Raw genomic sequence first — 23,829 nt, forward strand, 5'->3', positions numbered from 1 at the left:
TCTCTGCCCCTAAAAAGTACACACAATAAAACTGGCAGGCAGTTCTCCTGAAGCTCTCGAAGCAGGACTGGAAATCTATGAACACAGCAGCCACTCAAACTATTAACCACTTCTTGAGTGATAAAAGTTTTTTCAGAGCTGTCTATATTTTCATTGGCATGCTTCTGAGAGGGTGGTAGTATTACAAGGAGAGAAGAGATGCAGTAGAACTCAAATCTTAATTTGCTGCTTCTTTTTCTACTTTTATTTCTAAAGCTTGTTTCTGAAGACAGCTATTCGACCTTATTAGAAAGCAGCCCCATAGCTGTGAATTTTAAGAATACTGCAGTGAGACTGCTGCATTGTTTTAATAGGGAGTCGTAGGCACAGAAGTCCCATTGAGAAAGGCTAAGCCATAAGGTCACTACTGTGAGCAGGTACTAGTATTTTCTGAGGTGGGACAGTTTCTAAGTAGAAGTAATGGCTGTGTGGAATTGAACCCATGGAAGGGCCATCACAGCTGGCTTCCATTGTAAAAGGGCCCAGAGAAGCATTTGCTGTCAGTAATTGAGCTAGGGGATTGTATGTGAAAAGATAGATGAAGATACAAAGGGAAGAGCTTGAGGTAAAAACAATACCCTTCTCTTCCCTTCCCCGCCAAAAAAAACAAAAAACAAAAACAGCCCAACATCTCTTATGGTCCCTTTGGCAATTGAAATTCTGTACCTTCTGTTACTACAGATAATTATTTTCATTAGTGCTTGGAATCAAAAAATGATGACATCCAACATTGGAGATAATTGAAACTGAGACAATCCCTGGTTATTCTGAATTTTTTGTTTTTAAAACTTGTACTTATAATTATTAGTAGTAAGTGTACATATTGTAGTAGCATCAAGAGGCCACAGTTGAGAGTGGGGCCCCATTGTGCTGGATGCTATCTAAACACAGAAAAGAGACTTGTAACGTCTGCCCTGTAGGGCTTACAATCTAAAGCCCCTTTCACACTTATGGGAGCATTAAAAATCTCTCTCATATAGGATTTCTATATATACAAGAGAGAAATCTCATATCCCTTTAACAAATCCACCAGATTGATTTTTGATTTGGTGTGCTTTTATTGATGCCGTTCTTCTTTATCGTACGTCACTGTTTCCTTGTATGTTTTGAATGTTTATATTGAATACTTGACTAGTAAATAAACAAGTCACAAATAGGGATGAGACAAAAATGGTGGTGCTCAGATCTGGATTCCATTTGGATTAGAGTTCAGAGTTAGAGTTTAGGGTTCAAGGCAGAATAGAGCTAGTATTTATATTCAATAATATCAAAATCTTAAGAGCTTTTCTCAGGAAATTTCAGCATCACACACTAAAAATCTCATGGTATCAGGTGATGTGGTGAGATGTCTAGCATTCTGGATCACTATTTCTCTCCCTCTGAAATTTGAAAGGTTTCAGATTTGAGGGCCTTTATTCTGCTCATCTCTAGCCACAATGTCTGAAAACATTTTTCTGACTATTGAATGACGGTGTCTAGCTTCTCTTATCAGTGCTGTTTTACAACAATTATAATTTATTGCAAAAGGATTGCCAGGTTTGGAGATGAATTGGCTAAACTGTGAAATCTGTTCTGCCAGTTCTGAATTTTTTTTTAATATGTTGCCTCTGTTTATTAGGTCACATTTTAATTTAGACTTTGCTAGGCACCCCGAATCCTTCTGACTCTGGTGTTCTGTTGTTATTATTTGTGTCTGGTTGATATTCTTTTGCAGCTTCTCAACAACTGTTCTCCTTACTGTGCAGTGCTCAGTCTTAAGGAAGCACATTTCACAACTGCCACCCAAAAAGCAGCAATGACAGTGAATAATATAAAATGTGTCAAACCCCAGTAACACTAAATATGTCAGTTCTGGAGCCTTAATGCTTCTTGTAAATCAAACTTTAATGAATTATTGGAATGTCACTGGTGACTTGTCAATAGTACTACTTTTTTCCTTAAAAAATAATTGGGAAAAGTATTCTTACTCTCAGTTTTAGTAATGGGTATTTTTCCCCACTATAACAGAATCCTTGTATCTGATTAGTTGCAGTTTGCAGTATCTGTGTGGGAGAATCCCTAAACTAACACATGCAGTTGGGTCTAAAAGGCCTGATCCCTCCAGGTTGATGTTGAGTTCATTCTCAGTGCACACACAGTCCACAGCTTGCAGTGTACCTGACCCAGCACGGAGATCAACATAGCCCTACAGTTCTGATCTGCTGAATGCCAGGATGAAAGCCAAACGGCAGGCTTTAGAAAATGAAAAACTGCACACACAAAAGTGCATACAGAAATCATATTCACTGTGTTGTTCCACACTTGCCATAGACCACTACCATAGACCCCGATCCAAATACCTCTGGAGTCAAGGGTAGTCTCAGCACTAATTTTAGTGGCAGTTGGATTGTGCCCACAGAGAGGGAAATGTCGTAAAAATCAAAGAAAATAGCAGTGGGATAATTCTGCTCCCACTGAAGTCAACAGCAGAGCAACCAGATTGAGGACAGATTTTGGATCATATTGCATGGATTTCTGTAAGGAGTCTACAAGCGTATCAATTAAGAGTACTACCCCTCACATTCCTTCATTTAAAAAAATAAATCTTTAAAAGCCTTCTGAGGGTTGCACAGCCCCTCTGCTTGCCTGTTAATATCCTTTCTGTTCCACTCCATAAATTCTAAAGTTATTTATTATACATATATATTTTGCATAGCTTGAGTAATGTAGGTTCAAAAGGGTCAGCTATATAGCCCTGAAAAACAAGATCTACAGTAAGTTTTAATTCATTGTTTAAAATTCTGTAGGTTGCTTTAGGAAGAATCATCCATTTAAAGCAACAGAGGGTCCTGTGGCACCTTTGAGACTAGTTTCACTAAACTAAAGCTAATGCAAATAATTACTCTTGTATTTAGAGCCATCCATTTTCTCCAGTGGGTTTCATGGTTGCTATCACTCAGACAGAGCCAGCAGACAGAACAATATTTGGTGCCAACTGCTCCCAAAACGGCCCCTGCCACTCATTTCTTTTCTTTAGCCTTTGCTAAGACACAGCTTCAGGCAACCGCTTACCCTATTAGCCCTGCTACAACTAACAGAATCCCAAAGAAAGAAATTTTTTTCAAGAAATCCAGCAAAGAGATGAACAAGTGTATTGTAGCCATCACAGGACCCTCTTCCTGGTCTTCACTGGAAATCCCCAGATTAAATCCTAACCAGATAAAGAAGGAAATTGAGAGAAGGGAAAATCATGTGTCTCAACTTCAGCTGGGTAAAAGGCAAAGTATATGAAGGAGAGCAGAAAAAACCATCATAAGTCTCCCAATACCAAATTTAGTCCTTGGCTCCCTCCTGTTTGTATTCAGAGCTGGTTGATATCTTCATCCAGGCATACATTGCAGCCTGACTAGTTGGAGCAGAAAGAGGTCTCTCCAACATTAGACAGACTCTCCACACATGAATAAGAAAAAGCGATGGGTGTAGAGTCTGTCCAGTAGAAAACTCAAACAGTGGATTGACTTCTTTTGACCATGTCCTTCAACTGCCTTTGGAAAAGGAGGTTGGAATAGCTCTCAGCAGCAAGGTACTCATGAAGAGACTGGACTTGTTAAAGAGGAAAATAGTTTATTCTTCGAGTAGTATCCCTGTGGGTGTTTCACTGTAGATGTGTGTGCGTCCCTGCGCTGCTGATTGGAGAACATTGGTAGCAGTGTCTGTTGGGTCCACAACATGCACTGTCACTGTCCTTGTGCTTGGCCACGAGGCTAGCCAGCACACGTGGGCTAACCATCCTCAGTTCCTTCTCAACCGCCCCTGACTAGAGACGGAGCCTATAGCTGTCCATTAGCAGATCATTAACTCTCCTTTTCATTTGTTAATTTTTAGCTTTCTTCTGACTTTTATTTGGCCGTGCCTTTAAAAAAAAACAAAAACAAAAAGAAGAAAAGAAAAGAAAAATCTGGCATCTGATTGCCAACATATGCCGAATACATTGCTCATACAAAATCCGTAGAGGGGTGATTTTTATCTAACAAATAAAATATTTAATGCCCAAATCAAACATTTTCATTTTAATACATTCTTCCTGCTTTGAGCTGCAAGTATCTTCATATCACCACAGGTAATGATAGGCACCTTGTTCTTCATTGCATTAAAAAAGACCAAACAATGATGTGAAGCAACTCACCGAACATGTTTTTCAACCCTGCAGTAATTAGACTGAACTTGTAAACATTGCCATTTAAGTAGCGCTGGTCTTGGGTATTAAACATGAAAGAAACGCGTTTTTAAAAAAATACCATGTACCAACTTTTCAGTGCTTAAAACCACAATGGAACAAATTGTGGCCCCTCATAATGTGCGTGGTTGAAGTGGGGATGGGATGAAGTGGGGATGGGATGGAGCAAGGCTGTTCAGGACAGACGTAATCTGTCTGTAGGTGCAAGAGAGTGCAGTGCTATGTGGAAGGTCCATGACTGGGTGAGGGAAGGGTCTTTGTATGCAGCAGCCAGGGTTCACTGGCATCCATAGAGCAGCTTTAGCAAGAAGCACCTCACACTGCTTCCTGCATGGTCCTGGAGGCATTATACCAGGGGTCGGCAGCCTTTCAGATGTGGTGTGCTGAGTCTTCATTTATTCACTCTAATTTAAGGTTTCGTGTGCCAGTAACACATTTTAACATTTTTAGAAGGTCTCTTTCTATAAGTCTATAATATATAACTAAACTATTGTTGTATGTAAAGTAAATAAGGTTTTTAAAATGTTTAAGAAGCTTCATTTAAAACTAAATTAAAATGCAGAGCCCCCCGGACCAGTGGCCAGAACCCGGGCAGTGTGAGTGCCGCTGAAAATCAGCTCACGTGCCGCCTTTGGTACGCGTGCCATAGGTTGCCTGTCCCTGCATTATACCATTCAAAGGGTCTGCATGAGCAGTTTGCCTCGGCAAGCGCACAGCTGAGCCCAAAGTGTACTGAATTCAGGGAGTACAAGAAGAATTTGGAGTTTGTTGCTCTCTAGTTTATCTGGATGGGTAAAATTTTCAAAAGTGCCTTTGGAACCGAAGGGCTTGTCTTTATGTACAGCACTACAGCCGCCGTAGTGCTTTAGTGAAGTCGCTCCTACGCCAATGGGGGGAGAGCTTCTCCCATCAGTGTAGTTAATTCACCTCCCCGAAAGGCAGTAGATATGCCGGCAGGAGACGCTCTCCCAACAACATAGCATTGTCTCCATGGGGGTGTGGGGGGGGGAATTTATGTCAGTATAATTGTGTCGCTCATGGGTGTGGATTTTTCACACCCCTGAGCAATGTAGTTATACTGATATAGGTCTGTAGTGTAGACCTGGCGTAAGTCCCATTGTTAAAAGTGACATAAGCACTTAGGCGCCTAAGTGTAATTGACATTTAATGAGATAGATTCTGAGGCTCCTAATAGGCTCCTACATCACTTAGGCACGCTTGAAAATGTTACCTAATATCTTCCATTTTTACCTGTTATGTTGTTAGAAGGACCTTACTCTAGCTACAGTATAATACCTGGAAGAAAATTATTTTGTTCTTTTTATCTAAGTGAGGTAAAGGTGTTCTTAAAAGCTCTGCCTCTTGATATACTTGTTCCAGTATTTCATCTCTTTTTCTCTCCTCTCATGAAACCTGCAGTAATTTCATTGCTGTGCACGATTATCATCTTTTTTTCCTTTTTGTGTCGTAGAACACAGATCAATATCCCAAAGAGACACTGATGAAATCAAAGAGCCACTCTTATGGCATTTACATGTTGAACCCAGTCTCATACCACTTTACTCTAATTCAGTTGAACACATGTTGAAATGAAAACTAATACAGTTAAAAAGTGCTTCATGTCAGCCTACTAACATTCTTAAAGCACCTCATTTCCAGGATAACCCGCAGAGGCTGCAGAGAAATTTTTTCTTTCAATGATAGTTGCATTTGGCATGATACAATAGAACCAGCTTTGTTGTTGTTGTTGTTTAGAGACTCATTTGGGTTGGATTTGTATGAATATGGAAAGCTGCTTTTCTCTTGCTATAAAGTAGCATTTGAGAAATCATCCCAAACTCAGAGATCAAACTGAAATTAACTTCTCATCAATAAGTACTTCAAAAGAAGCTTAGCACTTGCAAAAATGAATTTGCTAGCTTGGGGGTAAAGTAGATCAGTGATAATTTCACCTTGTTTGAACAGACCTGCGTATAGACTCTGGGCCAAATTGTCCACAGACTCACACCCCTTAAAATCCCATTGGCTTCAGTGAGGTTACACAGGTGACTTTAAGCCAGGTTGTAAAGTTATGGCAGAATTTGTTCTGTAAAGTGGAGATTCGGTGCAGTCATTCAGTGTGCCTTTCTACAAGGTGACTATAGTAGGACATTTCAGTCTAGAAGTAGACATTAGCTAATGAAAGTTTGATTTGAGGCAAATTCTATTTTATGTCCATTATAGTTTACACTATTATTTATTTATGGGAAAGATGGAATCAGTTGTCTGTAGTGAGCCTTAGAGTCCATGTTTCATATGGTTCCAAAGAAACATATGCGGGCATACTTGGCCACAAAATTTATAAAAGTGTGCTGTGTTTTTTCTGCATTTTTTCATCCTGTTTCATTTCAAGTAGATTGCAGCCCAGATTCTCATTTCTAACACAAAACAAAATGAATAGAATTTTAATTGTAACACTCTAGAATCAAAACTCTTGATGCATCTAACTCCATTTCCCAGCCAGTTTCATGGCCCTTATGCAAAAAGTATCTAAACAGTCTAGTAAAGAAAGCACTTGTCTTTCTCCTGTATTGCCATACTTTTGGTGAGATTCATGTCCAAAGTCAAATGAGTTTGTGCTCCAGATTTTATTGCACAGCTTTTTTAATTTCCAGTGTTAATGGGTACACTCTCTGCTCACAATTTAGCCTACTTATCATTAGCTGGCACTCTATCGAGGACACCCTGTTTTGGCAGCTTTGAAGAATGTTGACAGTCAACCAACATGATATGGGACAGTCAGTAAGGATCAGTTCTGAAGCCATTACAGGGGCCAAGTAGGGAATCTTGCCTCATCAGTGACCTGCAGTATTTAAGACTTGAGGATTGACAGAGGACTTCAGTTTTCACTGCTTATAACCATTAACCTTCACAACCAAAGCATTCTGACCAACCCCCCACCCCGCACCCCCCAAATCATCCGAGGAAAGTCTGACAGGAAATATTCAAAGCATGAAATGAATGCTTATAGCATAACAAAGCAGTGCTTGAAAGACATAAAACGTTCATTACACTTTGTCTCAATGCTGCAAAGAAAAGGAGCAATGAAAATGTGGCTGGACTGCATGTTTTTATTTCACCATATGTGTGTACAGCAAAAAGGTGGTGAACCTTTCCATTGGGCAAGGTGTATAAATAAAGTTGCAATTACTCTAACTCATTTCAAAACTTATTTATATTCAGTTTCTGTTTTCCATACCGTTCTGCATGTATTATACAGACCCAGATAGCATTAAGATAGCACTCGCCCTGGGTAGAGGGCAGCTTGTAGGCGTGATGCCCCAGAAGCACCTCCTGACAAGGAATCTTGCCTCAAAGTGTCAGGATTCCTTCCTGGCTCCCCAACTTGTTCCCAGAATGTGTGAGATCTGCTGCTGGACCATAGCCCCCTCACTTCCTCACCAGCCCAACTCTGCTGACCAGAGAGTCAGAGCAAAGCCAAGTCTCCACTCGTTCTTTGCTTCCTCCCCAGCCACATGCATACAGGGAGAAGTACCAAGACTTTCAGCTCTTCCGCTTTGTTGTAGCTCATCTATAAGAGGTATTTCCACTCTAACACCAGCCTATTCTCGCCCCTTAGTGCTCCCAGTACTCAGTGGCCTCAGAACTAAGCTAGAGCTGTGAAAATTTCCCAGTTTTCACCACTAAAAAACTTGTATGCTGAACACAAACATTTTCATGAAACGCTTGTTATTCAATTCACAGCTGAGAGTTTTATTTTATCAGTGTAACAGCCATAACTTGGGCAGACCACAAGCTGAGTGGTGCTCTAGGATACCACACTAGCCCACCAAGAAGCCAGGCAACTAGGAAGAGGGATTAATTTGTGGTTCTGGCTTTCATATAAACTTTCTGCCAAGTGAAGAGGAGGGCTTATTAAGGGAAAAGGCTAGAATGTTTGAAAACAAGGGGGGAAACCCACAAAAAGAAAAACTCCTCCAGCTTGTCTTTGGGTGTTAGAATTTCCATTTGCCTGTAACTTAAGACAAAGAGCAAGTTTTGGTTGCTGCAAAATTAATTTATATTTATATAACAACAAAAATAAATAAACCCCGCAAGCCAGAGCCATTTGGTCCAAAATGTGAACTTTTTACTCCTCACAAATCTCCTGAGTTGTGCTACCAACCTGTCAGCCCGATATACCCTTGACATAAATTTGTGTAGTTTAGCTTCCTCCATTGAACTGACTCCTTCATTTAACAGGTCTGATGAAAGTGTTATGAACCGCAATGAAATATGATAATTAGCGGTTTAATTCCTTTTTCATGTATTAATTTAAAAGGCTTGAACTATAAATACAGGATCTGTAGATAAAAGCAGACTCTGAAATCAGTCATTTATCAGAAGTATTCATTAATTGACATTCATTTAGCCGGATTCCACTAACAGAGGGGTGTGTAAATGTTTATACTGCTTTCTTCCCTATCATCCTTTTTTACACTTCCTCTTATAAAAAGCCTTGTGATTGACTGCAGAAGTGCTAAGAGGGTGATTGTTGTGTGAGCAACCTTGTCATAAAGGAAGCCACTGATCCAAGTCTTACATTACTGTACTTAAGACAGTGGTTCCTAAAGGTCCTTTATTTTCTAAGCTGGGTATATGAATAATCATTTAGTCTGTTCCTGGGGCACTGGGAAGGTGCAGGATGGTTTGCCATGAAAAATCGGAGCCGCAGCTTTGATTTAAATATTGCAACGTGCTATTATCTGACTTGTCCTTTGCAGTACACCCTATGTTAAGGAGCTACATTACTGTTAATGCTTGTGCTTCTGGTCATCCACTGGAACTGCTTAGTGGGTCACAACCACCTTTAAAAAGTGCATAGGTTATCCACTTATAGTTGGAGGGTTTTGGAAATTATCTCTTCCTTTAGATTCGTCTCTTCACACTGAGCCTAGTTCTTTTGTAGACTCCAATTCTTATGTAAATAAGAATATATCATGTTTTGCTAATTACAATTTGAATAGAATAACGTGTTCCTCACAGGTTTCAGAGTAGCAGCCGTGTTAGTCTGTATCCGCAAAAAGAACAGGAGTACTTGTGGCACCTTAGAGACTAGTCTCTAAGGTGCCACAAGTACTCCTGTTCTTTTTGTGTTCCTCACATTCTCATAGGCTTTAAGGCCAGAAGGGACCATCATGACCATCTAGTCTGATCTCCTGAACAATGCAAGACACAGAACCTCACCTACCCACTCCTGTAATAGACTCATAACGTCTGGCTGAGTTACTGAAGTCCTCAGTTCATGATTTATAGACTTTAAGTTACAGAGAATCCACCATTTACCTTGCATACAATTTAGGTCAAACTAATGAGCCTGTAGTTTCCCAGATCACTTATTTTTCCTTTCTTAAAAATACGTACTATAGTCGCAATTCTCCAGTCATGGGGTATGACCCCCAAATTTATGGATTCATTAAAAATCTGTGCTATTGGGTTTGCAATTTCATGTGCTAGTTCCTTTAATATTCTTGGATGGAGATTATCCGGCTCCCCTGATTTTTCCCATTAAGCTGTTAGAGTTTGACTTCCACCTCAGATACAGTCATTTCTACTTCAATATCCTCATTTCCATTAGCCACCCTACCACTACCCCTAAGCTCCTCATTGCCCTTAGCAAAAATTGATGCAAAGTACTTGTTTAGGTGTTGTGCCATGCCCAGATTATCTTTAATTTCCACCCCATACTCAGTGTTTAGCAGTACCACTTCTTCTTTCCTTGTTTTCTTTTTGTTTATATGGCTATAGAACCATTTACTATTGGTTTTAATTTTCTTTGCTAGGTCCAACTCTGCTTGGCTTTTGGCATTTCTCACTTTTTCCCCCCACACTTTCTGATCTCCAAGACGTAGCTTTCCTTGCTGATTCTTCCATCCCTTGTAGGCTTTCTGCTTTCTCTTAATAACCTGTTTCAGATGCTTGCTCATCCAGTTTGGTCTACAACCTTGCCCTACAGATTTTTCCCCTTGCTTGGGATGCAGACTTCAGATGTTTTCTACAACTTTGACTTAAAGTAATTCCAAGCCTCCTCCACATTCAGATCCTTGAGTTTTTCAGTCCAGTCCTAACTAATTCCCTTAAATTTTTTAAGTTTGCCATTTTGAAATCAAGGCCCTTAGTTGCATATCTATTTTTGTTTATCCTTCTGTTTAGTTTATACTGAATTAGCTCATGATCACTCGAACCAAAGTTGTTGCCTACATCCAGTTCTTTAATGAGGTCCTCACTACTCACCAATACCAAATGTAAAATGGCATCACCTCTGGTTGGTTTGGCAAATGTTTCATGAAGAAATCCATCAGCCATCACATCCAGGAAAATCTGGGCCCTACCATTATTAGTAGCACTTGTCTTTCAATCTGTATCTAGGAAATTAAAGTCTCCCATAATCACACAATTCCCGGAAATATTTATTTCATTACAAACGTTAAAGAGGTGTCTGTCCATATCCATATCGGATCCTGGGGATCTGTAGCATAACCCAGGGACTATCCCAGTGAAACCTCTGGTTATTTCTTTCCCAAAGTGAGTTTGACCCAAACAGACTCTGTTTTATCCATTCCATCACTTCTAATTTCTTTACAGTCTGCCTCATCATTAATGTACAATGCTATTCTACCACCTTTACCTTTATTTCTGTCTTTCCTGAGTAGTACATACCCCTCAATACCTGTACTCCAGTCATGACTACTATTCCACCATGTTTCCATTATCCCTGTAATATCTGGTTTCACTTCCTGCACCAGTAATTCTAGTTCCTCCACATTGTTAACCAAGCTCCTTACATTGTTGTACTAACATGTTAGTTGTTTCTGCTTGGCTTTGCCCAGATTCCTCACCCAATTAGGTACGGTCATTCTATTTCCGGTATTGCCTAGCTGACTGTTAGCTTCATTAGTATTGGCACTATCTTTCCTCTTATTCTGTTACCCACTGCTGTGCCTTTCTCCATTGTTGTATTCTCTCTTTCCTCATTTTCTTCCTGGTTAATATCAGAATTAAGCATGGAGATTACATGAGCATCTTCCAATCGTCTCAGCCAGCTTCCTAGTTCAAAGCTCTTTTAATCAGTTCTGCCAACCTCCATCCCAGAAGTCTATTTTCTTCCCTACTCAAGTGGAGTCCATCCCATGAGAACAGTCGTCTGTCCAAGAATGCCTCCCAGTGGTTGAACATCCCAAAGCCTTCCTTATAGCACGACTGCCTGAGCCATCTGTTCATCATCATAATCTTGTCTCATCTTCATTCTCCTCAGGGACAGGTAGAATCGCACTGAAAATCACCTGAACCTCCATTTCTTTAAGTGTCTTCCCCTGCCTGGCATAATCTCCCTTGATGTGTTCCAGAGAGGATCTAGCAGTATCATTTGTTCCCACATGAAGGATAATCAATGGATTCTTTTGTGTTTCCATTAGGATACTCTTCAGCCAAAGGTCTACATCCTGTATCTTAGCTCCTGGCAGACAGGACACCCTTCTATTCTCTGGATCAGCTCAGAGGCAGGCCTGTTTGTTCTTCTTAGTAGGGAGTCACCTATCATGTAGACCTGCCTCTTCCTGGTGTTTGTGTGATTTTTCCGGCCTTCCTCCTGTTCTTTCTGTCTTTTGTTCTCCCTTCCAATCTTCTGTGAGTCATCGTCTGTTCTTCTGGGGCTCTGAACTCTGGGTATTTTCATCCTCTCCCAAACTGATCTATACTGTTATCATGCACTATTGAATGGCTGCCATGCATGGCAATACCCTGCTTTTAGACACATACAGCAAAGCTTGACCGTTACTATTCCTCCTTACAGCAATGCACATCTATTGTTGAGGTCAATGGGAGTTTCTACACTCAAAGATCAGAATACCAGAAGCAAGATCCACCCTGTGGATGTCAGACTAGAATTCTGCTCCCAGATATGTGCACATAACTTCCAATGCCTCTATTATACACATACAAAACACATTATGGGACAAATAATGTCCTCATATATACCCTGAAGTCAGTGGATGTAAAAAGTGCATATCCGAGACTCTGTTTGTAAATCATTTAATAAAGTGCGGCATCCTTCTGGACGAGAGGAGCTGTCCATAACAGACCAAGGCCTCAAACGTACAGATGCCAGGGTTGATTTTTTTTTTTTTTTTTTTTTTTGAGATATCCCATCTCCTAGAACTGGAAGGGACCTTGAAAGGTCATCGAGTCCAGCCCCCTGCTTTCACTAGCAGGACCAAGTACTGATTTTTGCCCCAGATCCCCAAGTGGCCCCCTCAAGGATTGAACTCACAACCCTGGGTTTAGCAGGCCAATGCTCAAACCAAAGTGGGGAGATTGAACATGGGGCCTTCAGCTTGACAAACAGAGGCCCATAACACTAAGGCTAGAGGAGAATTCATTTAGCTGAGCGTAGCAGGCTGTCAGTCTCTCAGGCAGCCACTAGGGAATGCATTCCCTCTGTTAAAACAATCTTGTTCTTGCCATCTGATGTCCTCAGAAATTCAAGTCCCTCCAGGGCTGTTACTTTGTAATGGACTGTACCTTTTTTTCCCTACATACTCCATGATCCTTATTAGGAAATCAAACCTGGAATCTTCCACATCAAAAATACAGACTTCTACCACTTGAGCTAAAGGATCATTGATTAGCTGTAAATAGCAAGCCGTTGTGACTGCTGGGCCAGCCACTAAAGGGAGCCATGATCACTCACATGCTAAGGGTCTGCTCCAACTCCAGTAATGTAAATGGGAGTTATTCTATTGGACCCTAAATCAATGTATTCACTATATAAACGTAAGTCATTATCTCACATATCCAGATGGTTTGGGTATGTGGTGAAGTAAGAGAATGGATTAAACCTGCTTTTATAAGTGGAATCTGCTTTTATTCAATTATTCTGATAACATATTGTAAAGATTGGCTCATGTACCATGACTGTGTGATTGTATTGTATTGCCCAGTAGGAAAGAAAAGATGAATTTTCAAAGGAGACCCAAATTTTGTGGCCAAATTTTTGCACATTCAAAATATTGGATTTGATTGCACAAACTGCATTAGCATGGATTAATCAGGTAAGGCACAAACAGAGTCTGAGCCTGCAAGTCTGAGTTTTTGCACAAGCAAAAACTTGAGTGTGAAAAACTGTGGCTGCAACTACTTAAGTGCAACTTCAGAGGGTTTTTTTGAAAATGGGGCCATAAACTTTATTCCTTTTTACTGAAGGCAGACATTAGTGTTGGATCTTTTCCAAGGAAGACAACTTAACCCCCAGTCCAGCTTCTGGAAATGAAATCTTAACATGGAAGATGCTAGGCAAGTAACATGGAGAAAGTTTAGGGTGATTGCTTCCTGCAAATCTAGGAGTAAAGTCCTCTCTGAAGCCTGACTGTAATGTAACTGAAATAGAAAAATACCAGATCCATTTCTTAGAAAAAGAGAGAGACTTTTATTTGCAATGGTTCACAAATATTTTCCCAGGAACAAAGTAACAGCCAGTGGAGGGCAGTGAGGTTAGGTTTAGGTGATCGTCACATTTGTAAACACAATTTCTTTATTATGCCATTTTTACCTAACTTGAAAATGGCACTACAAGTTGTATACAGCAGTTAGTGCTATTCACTTTCTCTCTTTTTTCAATGCAGTGTCTTCAGTCCTATAATGTCTTGTGAGTTGTGATAGTCTCCTGACAAATTTTTGCTCAGTGGTGGTCGACAGGTGCTGGTTGATTAAATGTGCTACTTACTGTGTATGTTTCACTTCTTGTGTCTTAAATTTTTTTAACCACTGCAGCGCCTGAAAAAATGTGGAAGTTTGACAGTTGGGAGTTACTGCTGAGTATGTGCTGTAAACTATGCTACCCCATTCCCCTTCCTCCTCCCCATTCTGCTGATGCCAAATGATTTATAAAATGCCTTATCATTCTTGAGAGAATTCACACTATCACCTCCAGGCAGTGTAGTAAGGAATCACAGAAGTGGATTGGAAACAGAGATTGGATAACTGGTATATTTCTGTGGAAGAACAAAACCAGGAGAGATTAAATTTAAAAGGAGAAAAGTTTCCCACTGTGACTTGCTAGGGTAAATCTTTAATCGCTGATGTACTTGTTAGTAAACAGGTGATTATGTGATTACAATTTTTCATGTACAGCACCTCTGTATTCCATTTTCATAGGATCCAAGTAATAGTTTAATTTTCAAATGAGAGACTCACTCTTTCTCGGGTCATTGTGTGCTCCCACTTATATGCACACACAGACACACCTCTCCTGGAAACAGGTGTTCTGCTAAAGACATGCTGCAGTGTGGGGATTCTAGCCCATGCTCCTGTCACCAGCGAAAGGAGGCATGGGATAGGAAAGAGGACTGCTGAGTGGAATCAAAAGATTTTTCCCTCTGTCTCTCTATTCTTTACAAACACATGGTCAGTAGCCCAACCTTTCAGCTGCTCCATTCTTTCCCACTGAGCTCACTGACACTCTCACCTTGCAACACCCCTGCAGTCATGTTGCCCACCTTACCCCCAGTCAGCCCTAGCCCCAGGCCTCCCTTCTGCCTCTCTCTGGGAGAAATTACACTTTCATGGTGCAGTGTCTCATTAGATCACCTAGGACTCTGCCTGTCAGCCCTCTGCCCTGCATAGTCAGCAAGGTGCTTGTAGAACCAGCCTTCAGTCAGGCAGAGGAGGTGTAGGGGCTGAGAAAACCACACCACTCTCTAAAAAAATTTACTGTGGGCATTTAGAATTACAGCCTGTGCCTATGTGTAGTTTTCCCTGCATATGGGCTTCCTGTTCCTGCAAAGGGGCTTGTGGGTGAGTGTCGACACCATCCATTTGGAATCAATGGGCCAAATTATTTCCTTGCATTACTCCGCTGAAGCCAAGGAGAGTGGGATATTTTTATTGTGAACAGTTGATAGCAGTTACACCCATAGAGAATTTAGCCCAAAATCACAGGTTCTTGATATTTCTCTTCTTTTGTTCCTTACTCTTAAAAATAATTGCATGAAAGTGTCAGGAGAACATGGTTTTGCAGTGGCAATTTGAATGTATGGAAAGAGGGTGAGGTAGCGAGGCTATTGGGATACAAGGGAACACCACAAGGTTCAGAAGTATATAGCCTATAGTGCTGTTTATTCAGACAACAGGATGGTGTGAACAGTGCCAGTTGGGGGAACATCTGCACACGGGCTTCTGAGATTGCCAAGGCAGAGTTAACTGTGGTAGCTGTGCACTAGCCAATAGCGAGACCCGGGGAATTGATTAATCCATCGGGAAGTCAACAAGGCAGAAGAAGTCAGGCAGCTTCCATCCTTGGGTCCAGAAAAGAGAGGCACTCCTTATTGTTGACAGATTATCATCAGAGATTCATTCCCCATTTCTCTGAGATTGCAGGGCCCTTTAACTAATCTCATGAAAAGACTAGGAAAAATGAGGTCATTTGGTCACCTGCTTCTGACATTAAGGATGTATAGCATACCTCTGTCCAGGCTCTATATTAGAGTCCAGACTTCTCTTTGCCTGTCATGGTGCTGAGTGATGCATTTGAAGTGGGACTGGGACCAGTCCTTTGACAGGAGGCAGAAATATAGAATATCCCATACACTATATAAATGTAAGTTATTATTATTACCATTATGATGCAATCCGTAAACCGTTCCCACAAGAACGGAGACACAGCATCATTGAGAAAGAATATCTTCCTGTGAATTGGGCAGCAGAAACATTGCGGCATTATTTTCTGGGTTATGATTTTACCTCAGTGACAGATCATTATCCCAACCCATGACTGAACCGGATGAAGAACAGGAACCCAAGGATAATCCGGCAGTATTTGGCTTTTACAACCTTTAAAGTTTCAAATAAAGAACCAGCCAGGTATTAATATAAGAATATTGATCAGCTCTCTAGGAATGATGTGAGTGACAAGGTGCGTGGAGGAAAGACAAATTCTCTCCTAAGCAAGGGTATATATTAAATGATAGTCCCTAACATTGGCTTCTAAGTCCCTACAGCCAGGGCAAGCTCTCTCCCATCCACCATCTTGTGCTTAAAATAGGATTTAAAGTTAAGTGGCCTATCCTGAAAGGAAAAAGCTATGCATTTACTTGCTAGGAGAGGTGTGACTTGGATGAATGAATTGTTTTGGGATGGGAAAGAGGGCAGAAAATCTGCCTTGTTCTTTCTCCTATTCCATTTTTCCCTTCTCTCATATAGGAAGAATCTTCATTTTAGATAATTTAGCTTCCAAGAAAAAGAACCATTCATATCCTCATATTTTTTAGAAGAATGTTTTTCTAGGAATGGGCAAGCTGGCTTGGATAGAATAAGAACTTTATCCTTTACGCCTCAAATGACTCTTGGCCAAAAATCCAAAACTGTACCCAAACCAATCCAGTATTGAAAATTTAACAAAAAGTCCGTTAATTTTTTTAATTCTTTTTTGTGTCTCGGGTCCAAAATAGTTTGAGAGAGCCCATTCTCATGAGATATCTTGTCCAGTGTTGCAGACCTAAGAGGTTCCGTTTTTCCAGTTACAGTTGAGATAAGAATCTGCAATGCTGGGATCTCATCCATTCAGAATTTAATTCCAAATCTTCCAAAATTCACCAATCATTATTTTTCCCTTTTATTTCTGGGTTCCAATAATGCAGGCAAAGGAAGACCAGAAAAATTCCGATATTTTTGCATTGTAAAGTTTAATGGAGAGATTCTGTTTTAAACTGAACTCACTGGGGTAAATGTAAAGAGCCTTGTGAATGAAGTCCCTTTTTGTTTGCTTATAGAGGTCTGGGTGTTTTTTACTGCCACCCAGCACCATACTATCTGCCTTCCATGTAAAATCAATAGCAATAGCAAAGTCCATAGTGGAATTCATGGAATCTCTGGCACATCTCCTTTTCCAGGGTCAGAACTTGGCTTGGGGAAGGTTTTTTGTTTTTTTATTTTATGAAGTTCCTATATTTTGGGGTAGTTGGTAAGGATTTAGGGGTAGAACTAAGCCTTAATGTTGAGTGTGTCATTCTTATACTGGAAAGGCTTTTGTTCTATTCCAAGGAAGATGAGTATATTATCCTGGTGTAAGTGGTTTACTACAGGCAATCTATTGTTCCTTAGGACACCCTTCTCACAGTATAGCGAATAATTATCGTCAGTGTAGAGAGTATGACAGTAATGTTAGCCTTTTGGAAAGGCAACTCTGAAGACTGGACTGGTGATGACTGCAGGTAAATTCAGCACTATATTTCACATAGATTTTATCATCAGTGAATGTTTTGACACTTTTGTACTTTGTGGAGCACAATGTCAGCACATAACACATAAATAATCATGTTGAATAAAGTGGAAAAGCCCATGGGAGATGTGGGGCTGGCTGACCATGTGACCTAGTTTCCATTTCAAATGCCCATCTTCCAGAGGTCCTTTTTAATTTTATTGAATCTACTGCAGATATTTCTAAAACATCTATTATTGTGGTTTCACAGTAGCATTTATTTCACTGTAGTAGTGGTGAGGGAGACAGGTTTAAGGCAGGGAAGGGGAGAGGGAATAGTTCATGGAGACCCAAGGGTATGTACCAATATTATAAAACTAATTGGGAGCAGAAGGAGTTTCCCTTCCTGGCTTCACCTGAAGTATGGTGATTGCTCACTTGCGTTGTATTTATCTAATAAAATTCTGCAACCTATAAACAAATGGGTTATTCGTATGTTTCCTTCACTGTTAATTTAAAAAAATCTTGGGCCAGCTTTCATTTTTTCTTAATTTTTTCTGATCTCAGTGCCTCAAACTCCCTTAACCCAACTCCAAGCCTTATCAGTTCTGTGAATATAGCTCTGCAGCATATTGTTTATGATGATATAAACCAGGGGTCGGCAACGTTCGGCACGCAGCTCGCCAGGGTAAGCACCCTGGCGGGCCGGGCCAGTTTTATTTACCTGCTGACGTGGCAGGTTCGGCCGATCGCGGCCCCCACTGGCCACGGTTCGCCGTCCTGGGCCAATGGGGGCGGCGGGTAGCAGTGCGGGCGAGCGATGTGCTGGCCGCGGCTTCTCGCCACCTCCATTCACCCGGGACAGCGAACCGCGGCCAGTGGGGGCTGCGATCGGCCAAACCTGCCGCGTCAGCAGGTAAATAAAACTGGCCCGGCCCGCCAGGGTGCTTACCCTGGCGAGCCGCGTGCCGAACGTTGCCGACCCCTGATATAAACTATGGGAATATAGTTAGCTACCACCAGCAGAGGGAGTATAAAACTTGGTGTTTTTTATAGGTCCTAAAATAATTACACTATTCCTGGGTTTATTTGTATATTTAGGCAACATAGTAACCTAGATATTTAGAAACAGGATTTATTTAAAAGAACCTAGATGTCTATAGAGACCATACACGATGGTTTCATCAAGACTTTACTGTGCTCAGGTGAAATCCTGAGCTTTGCCGTTGTCTTAAATGGAGTCAGGGTTTTCATCCATGGTTTTCTAGTGCCCCCGGAACTTTTCCCCAGGACTTCTGAAATATCCCAGTATTTCATTCATCAGTCAAAGTGTTTGTTATTTTTAATAATTACAAGACGTTTCTAATAGTTGTGTTACTTTACCAAGTAGAATTTGCTCTGTGTTTACCAGGAATAAACAGTCTAGTGAAGCTGGGCGTTCGATGTGAGACACTGTTTGGAGTTGAGAAATGAGGGTAGAAATTGTCAACGCTGTTTTTTTGCTCAAAAATGAATCGTATTGACACTTGCTTAGCGATAAACTTCTTCAGAACACTACATTGCTGGAAAAAAATCCTCCACCCTGAGAAATATGCAGGTATCACAGATGAGTGAGACGCTAGCGGTAGCAACACTGCCATACATTTGCAAAAATCCCCGATGTACTTTTATCTTTTATATGAGAATTTCACAGACCTGAAAAAAAGGACAACACAAAAGGGATTTACAGATTGTTACACTCAGGAAAATCTTCCTCACCAATTTGCAGTGATTACAAGAATCAGAATCCAGGGCTAAAAAATCTTAAAAATTACAAAAGTTTCTTCTGCTTTCCATCCTTTACAATTAAGTATTCATCTATCAAACATTTGTATCATTGGGGAACAAGCTAAACAGGAGAAAATAGCATAGGCCAGTATGGAAGCTACAATATGATACCATGGCACGGGAGATCATGGTTTTGATGCTGGAGTTACCAGTGGGATTAGGATGAAGCTACACCCATTTCCCTGTGTGTAGCCCATCAGCATTTATTAGCAAAAAGCATCTCCCACTGAAATGAAATGTCAAGGAGAGTTAGGTTTTGTACTTAATATGGACTTTTCTTAGCCTCTTGCTGATGAGCCCTATTGCTGAAAAGAGACAGGACTTGTGGTTTATAGGAGCCCCGTGCCATTATCCATGCTGCTTTAATACTGCTTTGCCACCCAGAAAAAGAGCGTTAGCATTTAACAACCGTCCCATTTCCCCCTGAATATTTATATTCTTTTCCTGAGTGCCATACCAGTATTAAAGCAGAATGAAAATGGGTTTAACAATCGCTGGCATGGGGCTTCTGTACAGCATGTGTGTCACAAATCATGTCACTTTTCAGCAATAGGGCTGCTGCCAGCAGGAGGCTCAGAAATGCTCATGTTAATCAAAAATTTTAATTTCAAATCAAATTGACGGTTTACACATGGTGAGAAATGCTTCTCACCATGCGATTTTTCAGTATGCAAAGCTGGGTAAAATGGGTGCAGTTTTCTGTTAAGAATTTTGACTGCAGTATTTGCAAATTTATGGGTTTCAGTGTATTGGGTATGGTGAGTAGTTGATCTAACGGAGCCCCTTGGAGAATAGGAAACAGAAGGGTTTTCATGCAGCCTGGCACTGGTGAGCTGCTGTTGGCACATGCTGCTGGAGAAATGACAGGTATTCAATAAACATCACTATGGTTAGAGGAAGATTTAAAGGAGGGAGGGGCTGCAGTGCTATAAACAAGGAGTTGAAACAAATGTGCCTATTTCACTTCTTGATTATTTTGAATATGTAAATGTTCCAAATCATTTTTAAATAACTTTAAGTTTATTTGCATGTTGGTCTTGTACACCCAATGCCTACAGCATATCCCCCAGTAATATTGATGCAAACGATAATATAGGTCCAATTGTGATCTGAGTTGGTATAATGAAATCAGTGGAGTTACTCTGAATTAACATCAGTTTAAATATAACCAGAATTTGACCTTCTATTATTCTTATGGCCTACATTCCCAGATCCTTATCCTGCAAACTCTTATTTCATGGAAGTGAGTAGTTACCCTGAAGTCAGTAGGACACCATGAGGGCCCAACCCTGCACCTGTGGATGTCAATGGCAAAATTCTCATTGACTTTAGTAAGAACAAGATTGGGCCCATGGTGAGTAAGGAATACTCACATGAATAATAATTGGCAGGATCTGGTGTTCCTTGTGGAAACCAGTGTTTTCAAACCGCCTCTGGAATATAAACATAAAACCAAAATATGATCAATTGACATGAAACATGATATCATGAGTTACAGACTAAGTGACATTTCCCATCTTGAAAGAGAACGGCAGCTTCTTTTGAGACTATGGGTTTAAAGTCCCCTTGCCATATTTCTTCATGCCAGGGAAATCAGCCTGAACCTCCTCTTTTATTTCCCGCACCAGCACACAGGTACCATTTTACCTGTGCCAAGCCTACTGGGTAGTCTGTAGCATCACATGGCATTGCCAACTACATTAGGAAAGCAGTATCCATCAGTCTGCCCAGGATTACCTCATAGTTCCTTTCTGTGTTCACCCAGTCACTGAGCCAGTCTCAGGACGATAAAGCTGAAAATGTAATATCGCTGCAGAGACCTAGGAGATCACAATTGTTGTAACCAACCTAGATAAGAAAGGAAGATAAATAACTCCTTACTATTATTAATTGCATGGGAAAGGCTTTTCTTTTTATTACTCTCTTTATTGTCAGGTGCCATAAATATTCCAAAATGATTATCCTTATGTAGATTTCATCTCATTTACTTTGAAAGGGTTTGAGGAGCATATTATCTCATAAGCTGCCAAATGAATATGACCATTTATGACATTTCCTCTTTTTTTTTTAACATTTCCTTTTTGGATTGAAGATCTGAAACAGATAAATATGCTAATTTAAGACATCTGTTGTTTTCCGAGATGTAGGGCCCTAGACAGTAGTAACTGCTGAGAATTTGTTTACTGAAATTGTGATTTTTCTTAATAGTTTTCATTATCGCAAAAATTTTATATATTTTTAAAAGGTCTCTATGTTAAATAGGTAGAGAAAAAGTGTCTACAACCTCTTTAGTAATTTTAGGCAACAAAACACTAGGACAAACTGTCTGGTTTCCATGGTGCAGGGCTTCACAGGTTCTTAAATGTGGACTTGCGGGTCTTTCATTGGGCCCAATCCTGTGAAATGCTAAGCACATTCTACAGGGAGACTGTAAGCTCTTTGGGGCAGGGACTGTCTTTTTGTTCTGTATTTGTACAGTACTTAGCACCAGAAGTCTCGATCTATGACTGGAGCTCCTAGAGACTACAAGCACCATGAACTCCCCTGTACCTCTTATGGATTATGAAACTGGCTGCAACCAGAGTTGCTGAATTCACAGGCCTCAGTGAGGAAACCCCATTATTACTCAGTTCTCATACCCTTACATTGGATAGGACCTTGTGTCACATATAGGGCCCGTTAACATCATGAGAATCCTTCCACTGACATCAGTGGATGCGGGATCAAGCCCTCAATCCCATTAAACCAGTGGGACTCCGCACAGACGAAGTTCCTATTCAGTTTGAGTATGGGTGTTGCAGCTTGGCCCACAATATCCAGAAGTTTTCTGGAACCATACTGTTCTCTTCCGTTCAGTTCAGGAATTTTGGAGTTCAACCCCCCCCACAATTCATCAATGATTTTGCATGGTGTGAAGGGTTAACAAAACTTTCATTATCACACTCTATTAAGCCAGGACCAGGAAACAATTTCTAATCAACACTCTGATCTGGGCAGGGATTGTGCAGTCTTTTGTATTAGGCCTCAGATCTGTGTTCTCTATTCACACATGCTCACTTCCAGCTGTTGTCATTGAAATCCCACATAATCTCTCCGGGTCAAAGGGCAGTCATCCATGACTGCTGCTGTTAAAAGGTTATGCTGATTTCTGTTGTCAAATATTGGCCCTTTTCTCTTTCAATCACTCCCATTCTACTTTTTTCAACAAGAAAGATCCAGCCTAGAATTGTATTACATGACTTTAAAGTCTTAAAAGTGTTCCTCTATTGTACTAACACGACATGCCCTGGACGGTCTAATTCATTCTGTTACATTCCACAAAGAATTTTCTGGTGCTTCTTAAAAACTCTGTGCTAAAGCTGAGCAGGCAAGCTTCAAAGAATAATGATATATGGGACTTGTGGCCTAGCATTTATTTTGTAAGGAAATATGTCATTTGACTGTGTAATAAAATAACCATGGTTAATTATTGCTATGACAATAAAATTAAGCTAGAAGTAACTGTAGCCAAAACAAGGCTGGGGCAGGAAGGGTGCAAGTAGAAAAAGGGAGGAAATGAGATTTCTGTATCAGAATTAAAATAATGGTTAATTTCTAGTTTGAACTCTTTTTTAAAAAGTCACTTATTTTAAAGATTTAATTGAGCCCATCTTTTAAAGCTTATAATTTATGGGTTTACAGAACATATTTTGTATGAAGAAAAATAAAATGGATCCCTTGGGTTAGCGTTAACCAGAGTTGCATGCAGTGGCCCAGTGCACACTACAGAGTTAAAAAATAAAATAGATCATAGTCACCTTTAGTTTTAATAGAGTACTGTGGTCCATATAGACTACAGGTCCCAGAATGCAGTGGTCCATCTTGATTGTAGAGGGTATTCAGGTGATGATGGAGAATTGCTTGCTGGGATGTGTAGTCTACACAAGACTTGCAGAGTATAAACACCTTATATGAAGATATCACGTGATGCACATATGTTCTATCCTTCCTTTTATTTGTTTGCTTTTGCTGGGGGAAAGAACATGACTGAGGATCAAGCCTAAATTCTACCACACCTATCCTGACACCACAATAAAGTTAGATACAAGTTAATCCACTGAGCAGTCTGGGGAGGAGAGTTCTCAATTATTTTGTCTCTCAAGGTGTCAGTGGTTGGTGATACAGACTCATCAACTCATAGACTTCAAGGCCATAAGGGATCATTGTGATCATCTAGTCTGTACATAGCAGGCCACAGAACCTCACCCACCCACCTCTAACCTCTGGCTGAGTTACTGAAGTCCTCAAATCATGATTTAAAGACGTCAAGTTACACAGAATCCACCATTTACTCCAGTTTAAATCTGCAAGGGACCCGTGCCCCACACTGCAGAGGAAGGTGAAAAAACTTGAGTCTCTGCCAATCTGACCTGGGTGGAAATTCCTTCCCGACCCCAAGTATGGTGATCAGTTGGACCCTGAGCATGTCAACCCACCAGCCAGACATGTGGGGAAGAATTCTCTGCAGTAACTCAGA

The 23,829-nt window shown here is 40.6% G+C and overlaps 1 protein-coding gene across 24 annotated transcripts in view; it reads left to right on the forward strand.

Moving 5' to 3' along the window:
• Positions 1–23,829, forward strand: part of NFIA (nuclear factor I A) — a 445,816-nt gene that overhangs the window by 306,323 nt on the left and 115,664 nt on the right. The gene's annotated exons all lie outside the window — the stretch shown is intronic.

The sequence above is a fragment of the Chrysemys picta genome, chromosome 8 (genome assembly GCF_011386835.1).
Source record: "Chrysemys picta bellii isolate R12L10 chromosome 8, ASM1138683v2, whole genome shotgun sequence".
Lineage (NCBI taxonomy): Eukaryota > Metazoa > Chordata > Testudines > Emydidae > Chrysemys > Chrysemys picta.